Source organism: Parasteatoda tepidariorum, chromosome 2 (assembly GCF_043381705.1).
Source record: "Parasteatoda tepidariorum isolate YZ-2023 chromosome 2, CAS_Ptep_4.0, whole genome shotgun sequence".
Lineage (NCBI taxonomy): Eukaryota > Metazoa > Arthropoda > Arachnida > Araneae > Theridiidae > Parasteatoda > Parasteatoda tepidariorum.
In genome coordinates, this window is record NC_092205.1 from 68,880,814 (window position 1) to 68,901,239 (window position 20,426).

At 30.0% G+C, this 20,426-nt stretch overlaps 1 protein-coding gene across 1 annotated transcript in view; it reads right to left on the reverse strand.

Moving 5' to 3' along the window:
* The window catches only part of LOC107437455 (nephrin), a 421,258-nt gene extending 408,256 nt beyond the window's left edge, over positions 1–13,002 (reverse strand). The window contains exons 1-2 of the mRNA XM_071177693.1: positions 12,593–13,002; positions 10,413–10,462 (exon numbers count right to left, since the gene is read on the reverse strand). The gene's annotated coding sequence lies outside the window, so the exon portion shown is untranslated. The remainder of the gene's footprint in view (positions 1–10,412; positions 10,463–12,592) is intronic.
* Positions 13,003–20,426: the final 7,424 nt, after the last annotated feature.

The window sequence follows — 20,426 nt, forward strand, 5'->3', positions numbered from 1 at the left end:
ATAAAATAATACAATTAAACACAAGTTTATTGCTTTATGAAAAAAACGGTAATTTTTTCCGAAAAATATTAATTTTGTTCAAGTGAATTTATTAGTTAATATTTATAATATATTTTATGGGTACTTTCCCACTTCGCGCCGGCGATAAATTCACCACTGTAAAGTCACCAAGTTAAAAAAATTAACTGTTTTTTTGTCTATATTTTAGATGCTATTAAAATATTATTATGTATGCTATTATTATGTTAATATTATGTTATATTAAATATTACAATATAGAATAAAGTATTAAATATAATTAATTGTACGTAGAGTTAGCATTTTTTTGTTTATTTTAAAAGACCCAGTAACAATTGGTGTTGATGAAAAAGAAAAAGATTTGAACTAATGAGAAAAAAGAGATTTTACTTTGAACACTGATAATCATGTTCTTAACGATTTAAATCTCAAATCTTTCAACCTCAGAAAAAAAACAGCAAAAAATCTCCAAGAGTTAAGAAATAAAAGTTATAGCAGATTGTGATAGACGAAATGAGAGCTTATAGATTTTTACTTATAGGTAAGGTAATATTTTCACTGAATAAAATAAAACTTATAATTTCAGCGGAAAAAGAAAGAATTAAAAGAATTAATATTTATCTTCAAGAATGTGAAAAGCAATTACGAATAAAAATTGGTGTTTAAGAACAGAAACTCGGTATTTCTAGATTGAAAGTTGATGCCTCAAGAAAGTTGCAGTCCCCAAGATGACAGCGTGTCACTACTTTATCTACTTATCCAAAGCTTTAGTATTACCGTCATACTCATGACACAATCGACATTGTAAGACAATTCCAGTTCTCTGACAACTTCGGATATTAAACTGCATTTGCATCAAAAGCATTTAAATTTATTTGAAATCAAAGGCGTTTTCACACTGAATGGTTAATTAGCAGTTACCACAGCTCCCTTATGTGGAGGTATGAGAGGCGCAGCACTACTCAATTTCAGCAGCTTTGCTTAACCTTTGCTTAGGGTATTTCGGCACACTATGGTGATGCCATGGGTGCATGCCCAGTGATGCCATGGGTGTATGCCCAGTGATGCCATGGGTGTATACCCAGTGATGCCATGGGTGTATACCCAGTGATGTCATGGGTGTATATCCAGTGATGCCATTGATGCATTCCCATTGATGCCATGGGTGCATATCCAGCGTACATCCCGGGGTATTTCAGCGCACACCCAGACCTTTCTCATTGACTTTATTTTTTGAATATATTTTGTTGCTGGGTTCCTTTTTTTTTAATTAAAAGTATTCTGCAAGATGAAGATTTTTCAAAATTCTCATTTTGAATAGCCGTTTAAAATGAGTCTTGTACTATGTACAGTACAGTAAATAAAAAAAACAAGCTAAGTAAATAAATAGCAAGCAATAAATAACAAGCTAAATAAAACATACAAATTACTTTCTTCCTAATGAAAAAATATTGACAAATTTAATGATTTCTTGAATTCATACACACGTTTTTTTCTAAGGGAAATATAAGTTTTAAAGCCTGGTTATTTCAGCAAAGGAGTACATTCAACAGATTCAAATAAAGTTCTCGCAACGAGTTTGAAGCTCTAAAATTGTGTTTTAATTTTTCGGACAAAACAGCTTCAATGGGCACACTTAAAAAACTTGTTTTAAGTAAGAAACTAAAGCTAAAAGTAAAATTATATTTAAGCTTTATAAAAAATGAGCCATACGCTAAATATTACTCCTTGGTGAACACTATTATTTTCATTATTAACTTCTTTCATTATGTTTGTGAAGTGTATTTAAAAGTATACTTCCCAAAATTTGTTATTTTAGTGTTTAAATTTTATAATTTTTATTTAGATATACTAAACAATGAAAATAGTTTTACTCAATTTCTCATTTTCTTTCATTGCTTTCAAATTTTATCATAATTGAAGCCAAAATTTATCAATAAATTAATAGGCAATTAAGATGAAATATTTTTAAAAGTAGGATTCTTCATGCTATGAATTTAAAATCATTATCTGTTATTAAGTGTAATTTCATATAGATATTTAATAAAGGTCCATTAACGTTTACAAAAAAACAGACAATGAACTAAGAATGCATTTTATTACGTCGTCACAAAGGTAATATCGTAGATCCCTTCAGGTTATAATAAACCATAATTCATTTCTAATTAACTATAATATTCGATATACCATTAGTTTTGGTTAACCGATATGCTTTTCCTTCCCATCAGCAGTAATTAAATGTGCATTAACCGTAATTTACGAAGATAATGATTATTACTAAATTGCCAGAAGCTATGAAAACGTGTGGTCCTCGCCTTTTATTTCAGAAAATATCCATGCTTGATAAATATAATTGAAAAAATATGTCAAAACAGTATAATGAGGGTGTTGAAGTATCTTATTACAGCCAAAGAAATTTATTATTAAATTGTATCATTATGTTATACTTGAAAGAACACTAAAAGAACACTTAATAAAACAGAGAGAAATAAAATTTTATTGTTTAGCCTTATTTATTTCTTGTCATTTCTTAAACTCTCATTTTTTCCTTTCTGTAATTCGAACCAAATGTACAACTTATTTTTATGTAACTTATTTGTCAATTTATTATAAATGTTTTGCTGTCACGACTCTATTGAAATATACAATACAAAATGACTATTTTCTTAAAAAGTAGCTAATTTTCAACATTTTGAAGTGTAAACGTTTTTGAGCATTTATTTTCAACATTTTGAAGAGAAAACTTTTAGAAAAGCTAGATTTTTGATATATTTAATTTAGGTACGGCATATTACATAAACTATAAAAATTAAATCACAAGGCGTATTCTTAAAAGATATGATTAGTTTCAACAAGCGTGTGAGATAAATAGAGAAAAAATGGTAATAAATACAAAACAAATTATAACAAAATTAAATTTTATAGTGTAAAAATTCATTTTAAAACCTATGCAAACAAGGTTTACTTTTGCAGTTTAGTCAGTCAAGCTTTTTAGACTTACTTCTCAATTGTGTAAATACAGTGTAATTAACTTATACACTTTGTTTTATAATGGTAGTGAGATATTGATTAAACTGGTAGAAGTTTGCAAAGAAATATTTTAATTTTGCCCATACAAAATGCCCTGACTTATTATTCCAGACTATTATAAGCAATAAAAATTTTTCCTGCCAAATATTGAAAAATATGTTTCTTAACCAATTTAATTGTAAAAAGAAATTAGTAGCTTCGTATGTGTTGCAATGGGAGTCTTAATTATTATAAATACCTTTGTATTTCCTTATTAATTTTTTTAGGTTTAAAAAGGTTACACAAATTTAGACAATGTCAATTGGCTAAAGGTCTTTGGTTAGTAAAATTTATTAGTAATTGCTAAAATGCACAATAAGCTGTTAGGGCATTTTTTCGCCATACATCACTAAATGCTCTCTTTGTCTCAGAACTTATAAATAGAATATTTCAGATCATATTAAATACACTAAAAAATACTGGAATTCAGGATGTTGGTACTTTTTACAGTAAAATCTACTTTTTCCGGAACATGTTACAGGACAAAAATCTGATATGCCGTACTTTTTACAACAATAATTACCGTAAAATCACTGAAACACTTTAATCAAATAAGTACTACTGCAAAAAACATGATATCTTACGGTACAAATGGATTTTATGGTAAAATGAATTTGAAATCTGATGCTTCCAGCTTGCTGTTGCCTTTTAGCGTCATTTGAACTGGATTTTTTTACGGTGTATTAAGTTTGCAAGTTAGCTTTTGTTTATTAGACTGTTGTCAAAACTCGAAGATAATAAGACGATTTTTTTTTCTTGCAAAATTTACCAATGGTTACATATATGAAACATTCAGTTAATAACGTAGCTCTATTTACCAGTTGTTAAAATTCATCAGCTCATCATAGGATTCATTTATTTGACATACATTAGTACGTTATGCTACTGGATTTCCTCCAGATTTTATCAATAAAAGCATAAATATTATGATATATAGTTGATAATGTAGCCTTTTTTGCTTTAAGCCTTAAATTCTTGCTTTGCAAAACCCTTATTTCTTAATCTTTATGGCTCAAAGGTCCGATCCGATGTAAGAAGGGACAAGATCTGATGAGGTCCATGTCGGTACGTTTCAAGTAAAAATCTTAATGTCTAATCTAGAAAATGTTAAATTAAATTATTATCAAGGTAGACTGTACAATACAGAAATTTATAAAATCTTTAAATGCCCTGTTATTATAAAATTCACTTAAATCTATAGACTGCTGGTGCATTTAGATAAAATGGTTTACGCACTATAAATCTAAAAAATAGCTGTGGCAAAGCCATAGAGAAAAAGTAGAAGATTGATTGGTTGACTGATTGAGTGTAGGATTTAGTGGCACAAGGTCCAAATGAAGACATACTGCGCCAAACAATACTTTGAAAAAAGTAGAAGAGAACAACTCAAGATCTGATGGACACAATTAGTTTAATCAGGTATTGGAGTACTATGGGGCCATACTCACCCAGAGGAATACTTGAAAATATCTTCAAATAAAAACCCTGGCTCACTCTAGGCTGCTTTACAACAGATGTTAATGTTATGCGATATTTTTTTTAAATTACCAGCAAAAAGTATAATGTAATAACAGAAACGCTCATTCAAGAGTTAAGTCAAAATTTTAATTAAATTCCGTTAAATTTGCTCTTAGCATAGATTGTAATAAAGAAACAGTTCCTTTTTTTAAGTTTTAATCATAGATATATTTAAGCTCAGATAAATTTTTGGTAGTTTTTCGTAATGCTCTTTAAAATTTAAAAAAAAATCGACATTTTCAGACAAAATTAAAACAAGAAAACATAGAAATACATTCATTTTTTTAACTTCCAAAATATTTGCAGCATGCGATTAAAAAACAAAATTTAATTAAGAAAACGTAATTTCGGTATTAACACAAGTATAAGTAACAAAACTTAATTATATATGAANATTAAAATTATATCCGCGGGCCGGATAAAACCTTCCGGCGGGCCACAGTTGGCCCGCTGGCCGTAGTTTGCCCATCCCTGCTCTAAGGCATGGGCATCGACAAGATCCAATAAGGTCCATGTGGGTACGTTTCAAGTAAAAATGTTAATGTTTAATCTAGGAATTGAGTGTTTAATGAAAATTAAATGAATGGAAATTAAATGATTGTTGAGGAAGAATGTATAATACAGAGCTTTGTAAAATCTTTAAATGCCCTGTTATTATAAAATTCACTTAAATCTGAAGACTGCTAGTACATTTAGATAAAATGGTTTAAACACTCTAAATCCAAAAAATAGCTGTGACAAAGCCGTAGAGAAAAAAGTAGAAGAGAACGACTCAAGTTGTGATGTATCGAAGTAGTTTAATCAGGTATTGGAGTACTAAGGGACCATAGCCTTCCAGAAGAATAATTGGAAATATCTCTAAATGAAATCCCTGTCTCATAATAGGCTGTTTTACAACAGATGTTATTGAAATGTGATAACTTTTTTAAATCACCAAGAGAAAAGTACAATGTAATAACTGAAAAGCTAATATCAGTGGCGCGACAGCCCATAGAGGGCCAAGGCCTACTGCGTCCATCTCAGTTTTCTTGACCTTAGGCTCTGGGGTGCAGGAGCAGATGTTCCGGAAAGGTTGTCAGTCGAAAGTAGAACCCTCAGTGTTTAATTCCCAAGCATGCTTGGTACTCATTTATATCTACCCATTGAAGGGATGAAAGTCTGAGTTAACCTTGGCCGGCCTGAGGATCGAACCCAGGACCTGTAGCACTGGAGCTCAAAGCGCTACCACTTAGCCACCGGTTGTCATAATGTAATAACAGAAACGTTCAATCAAACGTTAAGCCAAAATTTTAATTAAATTCTGTTAAATTTGCGTTCAGCATATGTTTCAATGAGCCAACAGTTCCTTTTTTTAAGTTTTAATCTTAGATGCATTTAAGTTTAAGTAGCTTTTTTGGTAGTTTTTCGCATGCGTCTTAAAATTTTAAAAAAATCGACTTTTTCGAACAAAGTTTTAAAAAAAACAGCATAGAAATAAATTATTTTAACATCTAAGATTAAAAACCAAAATTTCATTAAGAAAACGTAATTTGATTCTTAACACAAGTATAAGTAACAAAACTTAATTATATATGAAGAACATTCCTAGATGCTAAAAAAATGTAAACATTCTGATACTTGATAAAGTTTTTATTCTACTTTATGATTTAAATAAAGTACAATCAACAGTCAAATCAATAATAAAACTTGGGTCTGCTTTATTTATTTCCGGTTCGATATGTCGAGTTTCATATTTACCATCTAATTAACCATTTGAGTTTGTCTCGAATTAAATTTCGTCCAAACAGATAAAACTGAAATATTTTGTTCCATTTTCGATTCTGGAAAAACCCTTCACGTTGTATTTATCTTTTAGTACCTATTACAGAAACTAACAATGCATATTTGTATATCATTAAATAAGTATCTGCAGCAAACAAAATTACATATTTTAATATAGATTCTAATTAAGGGGGAGTTTCAAAAATGGCCTTCCTCAAGACATGTATACAATTGCTTCCATATAATAATTAGGTTTTTCTTTCGGGTAAAAAGTTGTTTCTTTTTTTATCGAGATAAAAAGTCACGTTTCTGCGTGATATTAACTTTTTTTTTATTTTGTTGCGCACTTAAAATTTAAAATAATAAGTTGGCAAAACAATTTATTGCATTCAATTACTGACGTTATTTTATCTATTTTATTTTATTTATCAAAACTCCATTCATTTAGGAGATATTTTTTATACCAAAATAATAATCATATGTACGTAAACTGTATTTAATTTTACCCACCACTTGAAATGGCTAGTAGATAATAGTAGAAAGAAAAGTCGTAGATAGTTTCGAATAACATAACTAGTGCTGGGTAAATTCGAAACTATAATATCGCAATATATGGCCAAGAACTATCAAGATTACAAATTATAACGCTATTTTTTTCCAATCCCAATAATTTACATAGTTTATTGTTACAACTTCTTACAGTCCAAATTAAATAATTGAACACAACTGATAGTACGGTATTCGATTTTTTTTTTATAACCGTCGTTGAACAACCGCACCAATTTTTGGGTTTACAACTACTAATGTTCAACGCCGCAGCCTTGTAATTTTGAACCCAATCCAGAAGACAAGGGAACTCCCGGATCAAGTGTTGGGAGAAATTTGCCTTCGTGGAGGACTTTTTTGATGGAACTAACCCGCATTTGCGTTTCATAGATGGAAAACCACGAGAACCTCCCACGGTTTGTCTGACGGCAAGGGGACTATAACCCATGATCCGTCTATCACTGAGAATAGTTCACGTCAGCACTGTGGTCGGTGCAAACCGGATGCGGAATTCGTTTCAACCAGCCATCGCCGGGATCGAACCCTGGTTCACCTCATTGGAAGGCGAACGCTCTATCCCCTGAGCCATCGCAGCTCGGTATTCGATAATTATTGTTGTCAAAAATATTAACGTGATTATCGTATTCAATTACCCACAATATTAATCGATATTTATAGCTGTCTTTGTTCTTATTCCCTTTGATGATAACAATCACGTAATATTTTTGGTCGATATTATTGCTGTCGATAAATACTGAGCTGACGATATTTATCCTATGTTCAATATTTATATAATTAACGATAAGCAGTTCAAACAAATTTATAAAAATATCGTTACTGCAATGTTTAAATATCTATGTTTCACGATATTTCAACATACATCAGAACTCTAAAAAATTCTATATAAAAAATATCATTGTTTTATTGAACTGAAGAATTATCATAAATGCAATGAGCTTACAAACAGATATTAAATATAAGTGTAAAATAATATATACCGTATAATAGTTTAACGTATAATAAATAATCAAGTAATTATAACCTAATAAACTCTTAAATATATATTTGGCATGACGTTTAATTCAATTAGTTTTAATCTATAACTGATCTGATGAGGCTAATTAAATACAGATCTAAGTTATATAGAAAATTGTAACCGGAAAACAGCAAAACCTTTTATTTTGTTGAGATAACGAAACGTTAAGAGGATGTGGTGAATGATGGTATGAGGCAAATAGAGAGAGAATGTGTAATTATTGACGAAAATGATCAAATTAAGGCTATTACGGTTCTAGGTGGTCTGGGGTTTTCTTTTGATTTCCCTCAGGGTAAACATTTTTTTTAAAAAAGTAGCATACAGAATGTTTTAGACAATATTTCATCATAATATTCCGATAGACGCAAATATTTTATTAAAATGTTTTGCTTACATTGCTATAAAAAAATAATAATAATTAAGGTTACGAAATTTCAATTGTACTTAATTCACCATGAAAGTAAATACATTATTTAAATTGTTCATGTATTGAACCTTTACTGTTATTTATTGAAAATATCCTAATTCCAGCATGGTTTTATATTATCTGATAACTATTATCATAAATTGAAATCAAATACACTAAAAAATAACCGACTTATCGCAATTTAATGATTTAGTGAACTTTACAAGTTTGTCAAAAACGGAAAAGAAAAACGATAAAACAACTATTTCGCCTATTTAAATGAAGATTTCAAGCAGAATGATTGGAAAACATGCAATTAGCACGAAATTAAAATATTTTTGACTGATATAATTACCGATTCACAGGCACAAAACCAATACGTCCAAAATAGGGAAGCACGCCTAGCGGCGTATGATGACATTTCCGGTCATACTATATTTTTTTAAGTCTAATGCTGAGCACAACTTCCCCTAAAATTGTATTGTTACAACTTATACGGGACACGCTACATACTTAACTGAATAAAATAAACTAATAAACAAACAAATAAATATTTAATAAATTTTATTAAATAAATTTTAAAAAAAAGCTTAAATAACTGTAACTGAACTGACTGGCATATCCCTTAAACAAAATTAATAGTTTAAACTTGTAATAAACGAGACTCAGTATGGCTGATTTAAAAATAACAAATCTGCTTCTTCAAATAAGTTCAAAAATAATTGATATTACGATATTTCTTTAAGAAAATTTTTTTTTTTTAGGAAATGCGTTTCCAAAGCAAAAATGATAAACTTAATTGTAAAAGAAATCACGATAGTAATAAATACAGAAATAATTATAGTCCTTAGTTAAAAAAGGCTAAATTGCTCGTTATCTCATCAAACAGTTATTTTAAGCAATAATTATATGACAAAACAGGATGTTAGAAACAATGCATCTTTATTTTGAATATATATATATATATATGTGTGTGTGTGTGTATATATGTATATGTATATATGTATATACATATATATATATACATACATATANTTGAAAATAAAATTATACTTAAAAAAAATACTATATTTAAAACGAGTTGTATAGCGACATTCTATTCATGAAAATTGCATCGGACGATGAAATGAAGTTTTCTTGGGCATAAAATATTTTAAACAAATTACTCTTCGTACTTATTTTTCAAATTCTTTTATTTATAAAACCTTTTACATTTATTATAATAATTATTGAAGCGAAGTAAAAATGTAAAATTTTTTAAACAAGGAGCAATTTTTGCTGATTTTTGTACCTTCTTTGATTATTAATTTATATCAGATAACTCTGAATGAAAAATTTTTGAATATGAAATGAAGCTCCATATTAATAATTAATAATGTGGAATGATCGATTAAATTTACTCGACCGTAAGGCGCGTTTCTTTAAATTAAATTATATTTAATTTCTTTTTAAGTAAAGTTTTCGGAATATCGAATATAATTTAAATGCATGAAAATGCAATGTAGTGTAAGAAAATGTTATATTAAAAAAATAAACAAGGAAATATTTAATAAAAACTACTTAATTTCTTTCATAAATTATTCAGGAAAAATTGAATAGATAAGCGATGCTGATAAGATTTATTTATAATATGAATGTATTTAAATATAACAAAATAAGTATATTCAAGTTCAAAAATGTTTGAATATTTTAACTGATAATAGCAGTGGCTCTAAATTTTATTATAAATTTTATTATAAATTATATTTTTTCTTAATTTGAATTGGTAAAAAATTATATTTTTACTTATATCAAAAATGAAAATATATTTTTTAAATATTTTGAAAGGGATAACGGAAATGATTTTTAAATTTTATTAACTATTGAATTAGTACTAAAACAATTGTAAAAACTCATTAAAAATCAATGAAACAATTTTAAAAATCTTTACCGAATTTCCGTATTCCACCAAACATTTATAAGTAATTCAAAGAACTGATTGTATTTTTCATAAAAAAAAAATACAACAATATCCTTTGCCTAAATGCTTAACAGAAGGAAAGTAAAAATGTGGCTTACCGTTCTTTTTGGTATAATCCTAAAGGAATCCAATTCTTCCCCAACACCAACTAGAAAAGATGCCAAATTTGGTTAAGTTCTGTAACCCACCACAATCAAAACAAAGCGAAATTTCGTGTGAATATTATTAATAAAGAGAGAAGCAATCAATTATTTGTGAGGTTAATTTTGTCTGCTTCTGAAATGTGCGAAAAGAAGTCTATAGTCTATGAATGAGATAAAAAGTAGTATATTTTTATCCGGAGACCGGTTCTTCAGGAACTAAACAACCACTATAAGATGCGTCAAATTTTTTTATTGTATCAAAAAGATATTTTCCTTCTATTTTTTTTTCTTGAAGTACGCTTCATCCCTCCAACTGTTGCGTGACAGAAATGCTTAATACTAATTTTTACAAAATATCTTTACCTAGTAAGTTATTGCAGTTGTTAAAAATAAAAACGGAAGAATGAAAGATAAGGTAGTATTTACAAGTTAGATAACAACATTTCCTAGGCATCAATTTATGAATAACTGTAGAAAAAAAGGTATTTTTCGGTTAGCAAGGCTCAAAGAAATATAACTGTTTTTCCTTAAATTTTTATTTATTTTTTTTTTATTTTTATTTATTTTCATATTTATTTTTTTATTTTTATTATCAAAAACCTAAATATTTTTATCATTAAAATTTTATTATTAATTATATACTTTTTTTAAATTTGAAATGGTAAAAAATTATGTTTTTACTTATATCAAAAATGAAAATATATATTTTAAATATTTTGAAAAGGATAACAGAAACGATTTTTAATTTTTTATTCAATATTGCATTAGCACTAAAACAATTGTAAGAACTCATTAAAATTCAATGAAACAATTTCAAATTCTTTCCCGAATTTCTGTATTGCACCAAACATTTATAAGTAATTAAAAGAAATGATTGAAATGATTATAAGAATGATGAAGTGGAAGAATGGTACATAAAATAGGATTTACAAATTAGGTATCAAAATTGTATTGCATTACAAGGCTAAAGAAAAAAAAAGAGGTCCTTTTTCGGTTAGCTGGGCGCAAAGATATTTGATTTTTTTATTCATTTTTTATTATATTTACTTATTATTAAAAACAAAAGGGGATGAGTGAAATTTACGGTAGGATTTACAAATTAGATATCAACATTTCCTAGGCATCAATGCAGGACAAACTAAAGAAAAAAGATACTTTTTGGTTAGCCAGTTGTAGATAAATTCAACTATTTCATTTATTTTTAGTTATTTCTTACTTTATTAATTTTTATGTGCTTAAATAATAAACAAAAAAATAAATAGTTGGCAGAGGTCTACATTTTATGGAGACTTGAATAAACAAAAATTAGAATATCCCTGTTGTGTCAGATCAATATTAGTTCATTTCTTTTGATTACATAAATCAACTTTCGATCGAAAATATTTTCATTGAATCATGTATTTATAATTTTACTATGCAATACTTTATTGATAATTTTTTAATATCTCAATTTTATTGATATTTTTAACTTTATATACCCACTATATTATGGTAATATTTACAAAATGATTAATCAAATTATTTATCGGACATTTTTGTTGATTTTTTGCGTAACAAGCCCATAGATTAAAAAAGTAAGATTAAAATTAATGAAAAATTTTTTTTTAATAAAAACACAGCTTAATTACATAACAGGTTTTACAATTCTCACAGTTTGTGATATTATCATTTCATTGATTCAGCATCATTTTATCTTCAGTATGTTTCACAAGACACAAATTTTCACTCAACCAGTTAGCCAACTAACTCAAAATCCAAGAAACGCATGGTTTATGTTAAACGTAAGTCTCATTAATACCTTTTGAAACATAAAAATACAAATTGAACAACATTTACCATATTCCAAATTATAACTGCAACAAATTGAGTGGCACTATTTTTGTTTAACTAGAATCTAAACAGCAAAATAAATTTTTGACAAAAACAGCTTTTAAATGTTGGTTCAGATTATTTTCAAAACATATTTCCTCAGACAAAACTTACAAATCAAATTTATAATGAAAATCATTACGGAAGGTAAAGCTTGATTATTACACAATTCATGAGCACCTATCTCAATTTACTTTTGAGACATGTTGCTAAACAACTAAAAATTAAGTATATTAAGTTTTGTGAACGTGAAAATTTGTACTCACCTGAAACCACAGGGACATTCAGTAGTCTAAGAAAACATTATCATATATGTTATTTTTTTTATTTTCTTAAAATCACTAAATAAAATACCACATTAGAAGCTTATTTCAAAATGAACGGTACTGAAACTAACTTTAAGTAAAAAATAATACTAAACACAGCGAAACAAACAATGCAACAACTAGACAATAAAAAATATCATTTCGGATTAACACGATTTTCGTGGACTTGTTTTCAGTACTTGTTTTTTTAGTTTACACATACGCAGATGCACCAGTTTTTGATCTCGAAAGGTTCTTAAGCGAGGCTTCGCTAGTCGTGTGATTCTACTGACCCACTAAGCGTTCTGTAGCATGGAGATGCTAAGTTCGAATCTAACCGCAACTCAGCATTTAACTTTTTTCATGTCTTTCTCTAATTTGTGACATCAAATCTTTCGTTGATAAGAGCTCATATGCCGTCTTTTTAATGAGCATACTTGTTGTTGTAGTTCATTTACGTCGTACTAGAGCTGCACAATGGACTATTAACGACGGTCTAGGAGGCATCCCTGGGGATGATCCGAAGATATGCCATCACAATTTTGATCCTCCGTAGAGGGGATGGCAGCCCCGCTTCGTTAGCCCGACGACCTGCACGCGAAATTGATCACTTTACGGTAGAGCAGTTTACCGAGGACCAATACCGTACACCCTCGGCCCCTACGCAGACTAATCCAAGTGGTCACCCACCCCACACTGACCGCAGCCAGTGATGCTTGACTTCGGTGATCTGCTGGGAACCATGTCCTGACGATCAGTTCACTGCGGGATAATTATAAGCTAAGGCATCCCTGCCAGAGTGGTTTTACCATTCCACCAAACAATCTGTAGCTTCATGGTAGCGGGTTTGAGTCACGCTGTAACTCTATGCGCAACTTCGTGGTGTCATTCTCCTACTTGTGTATTTCTTTTCAAAATTAACAAGGGTTAGCCGTATTTTGCAATGAACACATAAGCCTGCATGCATATATATCTAACAATACACGAATGAATTTATAAACTATTGTCGGATTGAATTACATGTAGTATCAATGGCTGAATCAAACAAAAGAAAAATTCATACAAGGTTACATCGGTTATAACTGGAGCAGGATGTCAAATATTTATATTCAAAAGTCTCTGAAAATTCTCAGCAATAAAAAAGAATAGTATGCAACCATTTAAGTGAAATTAAACGAAATCCAATCAAACACTGAGCCTTACTGACCGAGTGGTCTCACTGTCATCCCCTCTGCAGAGGATCGAAATTGTGATGGCATGTCTTCGGATTATCCTAAGCGATGTTTCCCAGACCGTCGCCAATAGCCAATTGTGCATCTCTAGTGCGATGTAAATGAGCTACTACGTTCCTCCAAACCATCGGTATCTGGAAGATAGCGGGTTCGAAACCCACCGTCACCTAGGATGCATTATTGCGATGTTCTTTTCTAACTCGTGACTATCTCTAACTATCTCTATTTTAGTTTGACATAAACTTTGCCTTACTTTTTAATGGGCACACAAAACTGTATATAAATATAAATTCATCCATACAAACATAAATGTTGCGTGTAGTATTAGCAGCTGAGGAGTAGTGTTCCTACATCAATACGCTTCTAAATGTGATAGAGGTAGCTGGTTCGATTCATACAGTTACACGGAGTGAACTTCAATTAAAAGCTTGTATGCACCGAGCCTCTAAGTACCGAGGCTCTACAGTAACATCGGGACAAGAATCTACAGCTTTTTCGGTTTAAGTCCAGAGCAGTTGTTTCTCAAAAACAACGGCATACGGCCTTGGATGTATAGCTCATTAACTTTCTTTTGTAATATTTACTGTGAAGCGTTAGCTCGCATATTTAAGAATCTTTAGCAATATACAATGACCACTTCACCCAGTACAATAAACATTGTACGCTTAACAAGACATTTTAACCCATTGAAAAGTGCAGTTCTTGGATAATCGCGTCCTTGTTTTATTTCCAGTGATTTTATGCGTAGAGTCCCTATTTATCTGAGCTATAAATAATAGCTACACATGCGATTTTTTGCTTAGAAATATGCGGTTTTGAGGAAAATAGACTCACAAATGCAATATTTAAAAAAAAAATACTTAGATTAAGCTTAATTAAATTTTAGATTTATTTAGTTATTAAGTGTAAAATAAAAAGGATAAATTTTAAGTTTTAGAATTCATCTCATATTATAAGTATGTCTCATATTATTAATCTCATATTATAAGCTCCATTTGCGGGTAGGTAACCACTTTTATCAGTCTGCGAAGGAGCCGGGGATGAATGAGATCGGTCCTCGCAAGACTGCTCTACCGTACAGTGCTCGACTTCGTATGCAGGTTGTTGGGCTATTAAAGAGGAGGTGCTATCCGCTCTGTAATAGCTAGTCTTCGAACCATCCTCAGAGATCTTTCCTGACCGTCGCCTATAGCCCATTATGCAGCTATAGTGCGATGTAAATAAACTACAACAAATACAACTGCATATTGTAAGATATTTTTATCTCGCATTTTTTTCATTTTGTCCATGAAACAAAAATCCCTGGCTTTAAAGTATCTGTACATTTATCTGTCCTAAACTTGAATCGAAATTCTTACCTTACTTATAATTTATCATTACAATTAAAAATACAATTATATTTCAATATATTTAATAGCTTCATTAAGGAATATAAACAAAAAACAAAACGTGAATTGTTTTTTTCTATAGCTAAATTGTATCATTTATTGCTCGGGGCCGCTAAGTCTTAGTAAGATCGAGAAAACACACACACCCATATATATATTAGTAAGATCGAGAGTTCTATCTTTAAGACGCCATCTTGAGAAAAGACATTTCAAAATAAAGAATAATTTTCCTAAACGAAAAATTACTCTTTATATATTAATTCAGAAGTATTTCATTTTATATTTCATATATTTAATTTGACTATCCAGGAAGCTTAAATTTATAGTTGAAAACCATCCCATATATTATAATACATATCTTTATAATGTGAAACTGATTTCCCAGACATCACTCAGCCATGATATTGATGCTGCATTGAAATATTTATTATATTAAAACTTTTATTTTACATGTTTTTACCATAGTTCGCTGACCATATAAACTAAAACTTGGCCAGCCGTTAACATTGATAGCTTTAAAATAGCTATTCTCTTCATATAATCTGGCCATAAAATTCGTGTTTATTATTTTCTTATATTACGGTCATCGATCATGTGTTTTCTTTTGTTTCATGATTCTTTCATTTACTTCGCCTGCTAAGCAGACTGGCAAGGAAATGAAAAATGAGAAAATTGGTCGGAGAATCCTATACAAAGGTGAATTTTAAATTAAAATGTGTGACATTTACGCCCATAAGGTTAAACTAATTTGTCATTCTCAGTCACGGCGATAGAAAGCTATCAATTTTTTTAAAAATAAATCTCTCTAGTTGAAATATTTTTCTGGCTTACTCTAATTGGAAGGGAACGAATTTTCGAAAACTCATTAGGGAATATTGTTTTGATTTACAAAAAAGAACACATAATCGGTTTCGAATAACTTTTGAATGGTAAATAACATTTCGAATTTAGTTTTTAAATTTTGATGCAAGATTTTAGTACACATAAATGTTTTAATGCCCGAAAATATTGTCTCTAAATTATTATCTAAAGTCTATAAATGAAGTTGAATGTTGAATTTATGCTAGTTCTTGATCTTGCTGAAGTCGGGTGTGGAGATTAGAAATCTGAAATTTTGTTCGGAAAGCTACGTAATTTATACAAAAAAATATTCTTAGTTTAGTTTATTTTTCCATCTGAATGAACGTATAGGTGATTGTGGTGAGCAAAAGACAAAAAAAGATATGGAACACCTTGAATAACTTTTGATCTAACGATCGGATCTTCACGTTCTAGGACTCTTTCTTAATAGCTCGAGGGGGAGACCTCAAATTTGCTAATTAATAAGTGCAGACGACATTTTAAGTTACGAAATTTGACACAAAAATGTACTTTCTCTGAATAAACGTAACTTTTTTTCGATAGATTCGGGTATCAGACTCGCTAAATATGGGGGATAGCCGCAATCTGGGAAATATGGTCCCAATAGTTTGGTCAGTAGGAGAGCCCTTTAAAGCTTGGACCCTTTAATGTAAATTTTTCTTGCGTATTTATGTATTTTTTCTTGCGTACTTTTAGTAACTATTTATTATATCTGACTATTTCATTTATTTTTTTTAAATATTATTGTATAAAATTTTTTGTATAATTTAAAAGAAGATATTTTTTATGACAAAATACTAAATTTGAGCAAAATAGGTTTAACAGTTCCTTAAAAATTAAATTTTAAAAAAGTCAGATATTTTAAATATGATTTCTCTATCTACAGTCGAAAAAACATATGGCCTTAATGCATCACATCATAAACTGATTTATATTATCCCCTTCTCCTACTACTCCCTACGTAGCAGAGAATTGGTAGAGGTACTTAATGTTCCTTTTCAAACTGCATCGAGTGAATTATAAAAATGTATAAAGACAAGCTTGTCGAGAGAAACCGAATGCAAATCTGAAATCAATGATATATAATAACACTAAAAAAACTCATGTAACAGGAAAAAAAAATTAAAAAATATTACTCAGTGTTGTCAAAAAAATTGTTTTTTCAAATGTACAAAATATAAAAAATTTTTTACATTTATATTAATTTTGTTAATGGAAAAAGTTAAATCTAAATAAAATTAAAATCTAGGTATATTTTTGTTTGAATATAAATCTATTCATTTTTTTTATAAAAGCTGCATTCTATAGAGCAAAAACTTTAAATCCGCATTTTTGTGTTTACAACAAAAGTACATAACAGGATGACTTACGTTTTATTTTAATGTTTTGTGTTAACTACATAACATAAAACTTGCTTTCAGGATGTCACTATACTATTACGAGTATATTGAAGGTATTCAATATACTCGTAACTAATGAAGGTATTCATTACTAACTAATACTAACTAGGATACTAACTAATGAAGGTATTCATTAGTTAGTGTTTTCCATACTTTGATATAGTTCAATTTGTAATTTGTCTGGGCCATAAAACGTAGTTTCGAATCCCGGCGTTGACTGATCATGCAAATTCTGCTTTTGTTCGTATCGGCCATGATGCTGACATTAATTATTTTATGGTTTTTTTTCTTCTTTTCTTAAAACAACATAAGTTTTCTGTTAACATAAATTGTTTGTTTGTTAAGATAACAGTACTTCAGGTGTTGTTTTGTATAACAGTATTTTTCTCTGAAATAAACGATTTTATACTGCAACACCAGCGGGCAGTTTTTTAAATTTTTTTTTAAAAAACGTTTTTCGTAAACTTAACAGGGATTTTTCCTACAGTGGAAGTAACTCTGACGACAGATGAAAATATCATAAAGCTTGCCAGCGCATAATATGTTGTTTTCAAAAACATGTAATTTAAAATTTAAATAGTTTTACTTATTCATACGCGTGTCAATAAAAAATAAGTATACGTTTTTCATTTTAATGTAAACATTTAGAAAAGTATTTCGGAATCTGCAGTGTGGCGAATTTTGTAAAGTAATGAAACGATTTTTCGAAATATTTTTAGCGGTCTTATTTCTTAGTTTAAACTTGAAACAATCTAACGTAAGAAAATTCAGCATATAACGTGCCGAAATTCCTCTAAAAGAAAATTAAAAAAAAACGACTTTTCATTTCTTGTTTCTTACCTAGGATTGATGAAATACCTTTTAAATTAAGGTCAATGAAAAAGTATACAACTATTTGTATACGTTTCACATCTTTCATTTTTTTACGAACTTGGTTATATTTGTAAAAGTAAGAATGCTTTCTATTTCCTTTTAAGTAGCTTGGTTGCAAATCATCAAAGGGATTAAAAACAAGACTTCGTATCTTTGCTTTTAAATTTTTAAGAACAGCATATCCTACATTAAACGTGTTTTTCCATCTGGTACTTTTAAGGTATTTCACGCACATGGGGGATTATTTTCTGAGAACAAAGTAAAAATTAATCTTTAAAATTAAAAAAAATATATGGTTGAAGCTGAGATGTGCTATTTCTTATGCTTTTGAAGTTTTTAATACATACGTCATTTCTCTAAAATAATTCTATACCATTCTCCAACTTTAAGAATTATTTAAATGATGGTTTTTATTTTCGGTATATGTTTTGTTTCTTATTTTGGCAATTACACACTTGGGAATATTTCAAAAAAGTGTAAGAAATATATTTTAGAAATATGAAGCATGCAATATGTTTTGTGTTTCTTCCGCTTTTGCATGAAATATAAATTCTCAAAATTAATCAACGCAATGTTATCCAAATACAACATTTTCATATTTACAGTTTTTATAAACTTTTTGAATATTCAGCCCATGAAGCAGGATGGCTCAGAAATTAGAGCTCCTGTCTCCCTATGAGGCGACCTGTCTTTGATACAAATCCGCAACCGGCTCGAACCGACAGTAGTACTGGCGTAAAATAACCACAGTGGCAGACGGAGCATGGGATTGAGTCATCTTACCTTCAGGATAATCGTAGGGGCTTTCAGTGGTTTTCCTGTCCATGTAACGTAAATACGGGTTAACTCCATCAAAAATTCCTCCAAGAAGGCAAGTTTCGTCCAATACTCAAAAAAAAAGTTCCCTTGTACAGGGTAACAAAAAATTATAGGGATCACTTTTGTGGTTATCTACCACTAAAATTTTAAAACCTTTTTACATATATAGCATACTGATCTAAAGCTCTACTATTTGACTTTCAATTGCAATTTTATTTCATAAAATCACAAAAATGCTTTTGAAGAAATTTGACAGAAAGCTAATTGGTCAAGTACAAGCATTTTTAGAACTTCGATGGAGCCAGAAGATTACAGAAACCCGTTTTAAAAAGAAAGGTATTGCGATTTCACTCAGCCATATCAGTCGCATCAAGAATTCAAAACTTGGATCGATGCAAAATAATGCAAAACCAAAAAGAAGGGGACGGTCAAGCAAATTGAAGAAATCAGATTTGCAGAAGCTTGATAAGATGACATCAAAACCGGATCCTCCAACACAGACAAGCATGGCTAAAGCTCTTAACGGGAGTCAGCAAGTTGTAAGCTATCAACTAAAACAAAAGTTGAAAAAAAAATGCCATAAAAAACCTAAATGTCATCATTTAAGTGAGAGATCGGTGCAGATTAGGAGGCAACGCTTATGGCCTCTCTACAAGCTTCTCTGTAAGGACAGATGGCAAAAGTTCATTACAACTGTTGAAGCTTGGATCAATCTATCTGATACCAATGCTAAATCTAAAGTTCAATATCTTAGCCGTGGACAGAACAGGCGAGACTTGACACCATCTACCACGGTGCCTCATGTCAAAGGCGTAATGGTTTGGATGGGCATATCCACCCATGGTGTGACCAAACCTCGGTTTGTGAAACCTGGGGCCCAAAATAAATTTTGAGTATTCCATACAGAAGATATTAAAGCCCTTTTTTAAGGATGATTACTGCAGATTGTACTCTAATAGTGATACTGTGCTCCATCAGGACTCTGCCCCATCGCATGCATCTAAGGTCACCCAGAAATTCCTAACAGATCCGCAAGGGAAATTCCTGAGACCAGAACAATGGATTCCAAACAGTCCTGATGCTGCACCATGCGACTATATCCTATGGGGACATCTGAAAAACAAACTGAATAAGAAAAGATTTTCAACATTGAGAGGCCTTCAAAGAGCTATTAGAGAAGAGGTGAAGAAAATCCTTCAGGAAATCATTTTGCGGGCTTTAA